Source organism: Micropterus dolomieu, unplaced genomic scaffold (assembly GCF_021292245.1).
Source record: "Micropterus dolomieu isolate WLL.071019.BEF.003 ecotype Adirondacks unplaced genomic scaffold, ASM2129224v1 contig_13920, whole genome shotgun sequence".
In the NCBI taxonomy this organism is placed as follows: domain Eukaryota; kingdom Metazoa; phylum Chordata; class Actinopteri; order Centrarchiformes; family Centrarchidae; genus Micropterus; species Micropterus dolomieu.
This window is the reverse complement of record NW_025742906.1, coordinates 1-1,862: the sequence shown is the minus strand read 5'-3', so window position 1 is coordinate 1,862 and position 1,862 is coordinate 1.

The window sequence follows — 1,862 nt, the reverse complement described above, 5'->3', positions numbered from 1 at the left end:
CTGGTCTGATCCAGAGAGACGGCATCCATCCCACTTGGGAAGGAGCAGCTCTCATTTCTAGAAATCTGGCCAAGTTTATTAGTGGACCAAATCCATGACAACCCAGAGTTGAGACCAGGAGGCAGAGTCGCAGTCTAACACACTTCTCTGCTCCTCCATTTCAGGAGTTACTTAGTGAAAATCCTTTAGTGACGGTGTCTGTCCCCCGACCATCGAAATTATTTAAATCAAAGGTAAACAGAAGAGGAGCTGTGCTTAAAAACCTCATAAAAATTAAAACCACAAGAGCAATAGTCCAAACTAATAGGAAAATTAAATATGGACTATGTGGACATCAGATCTCTCTCTTCTAAAGGTGTACTAGTAAATGAACTAATATCGATTATGATATTGATTTATTTTGTCTTACTGAAACCTGGCTGGGTGATGGAGAATATGTTAGCCTAAATGAATCCACCCCTCCTAGTCATATTAATACTCACATTCCTCAAGGCATAGGCCGAGTGTATTGGTGTATGGTATTGAAATTGAACATTTAGTGGTGTTCCTACAGAATCCCTCTTTATCTGACCACTGTTTGATAACTTTTGAGTTTATATTGCTGAACTACACGCCATTGGGCAAAAATTTCTATACATGATGTTTGTCTGATAGTGCTGTAGCTAAATTTAAGGATGCGATTCCATCAGCTCTAAATTTATTATCAAGTCACAAAGTAACAGAGGACTCCTATGCTAATTTCATTCCCTCCCAAATCGATCATCTTGTTGATAGTGCTGCAGGCTCGCTGCGAATGACACTCGACTCTGTAGCCCCTCTAAAAAAGAAAATAATAAAACAAAGACGGTTAGCTCCATGGTATAATACTGAAACTCGCAAATTAAAGCAAATATCGCGGAAACTTGAGAGGAATTGGCGTTCCACCAAACTGGAAAATTCTCGTTTAATTTGGCAAGATAGTCTTAAAACTTAGGGGAAGGCCCTCCGTAATGCCAGAGCAGCGTACTACTCGTCATTAATAGAGGTAAATAGGAACAACCCCAGGTTTCTTTTCAGCACTGTAGCCAGGCTGACAGAGAGTCACTGCTCTATTGAGCCAAGTATTCCCATAGCTCTCAGTAGTTACAACTTCATGAGCTTCTTTAATGATAAAATTCTAGCTATTAGAGACAAAATTCACCAAGACCTGCCCGGCAATATTATCGGGAAACATTCCATAAACTTTCATTGTTATGCAGATGAATTATATATATATATAGCCAGATGAAACTCATCAGTTAGCTAAACTTCAAATGTGCCTTCAGGATGTTAAAACCTGGATGACCTAATTTTCTAATGTTAAACTCAGATAAAAAAGTTATTGTTCTGGGGCCTAAGCACCTCCGTGACGCATTATCTAAAGATATAGTTTCCCTTGATGGCATCACCCTGGCCTCCAGCACCACTGTGAGGAATCTTGGAGTTATCTTTGATCAGGACATGTCGTTTAAGTCTCACATTAAGCAGATTTCAAGGACCGCCTTTTTTCACCTACGTAATATTGCGAAAATCAGGAACATCCTGTCTAAAAATTATGCAGAAAAACTAGTCCATGCATTTGTTACTTCTAGGCTGGATTACTGGAATTCCTTATTATCAGGCTGCTTGAAAAAGTCCATTAAGACTCTTCAGCTGATCCAGAATGCTGCAGCACGTGTTCTGACAGGAACCAGGAAAAGAGATCACATTTCTCCTGTCTTGGCTTCTTTGCATTGGCTTCCAGTGAAAACCAGAATAGAATTTAAAATCATTCTTCTTACCTACAAAGCTCTTAATGGTCAGGCACCATCTTATCTTAAAGAGCTCATAGTACCTTACTACCC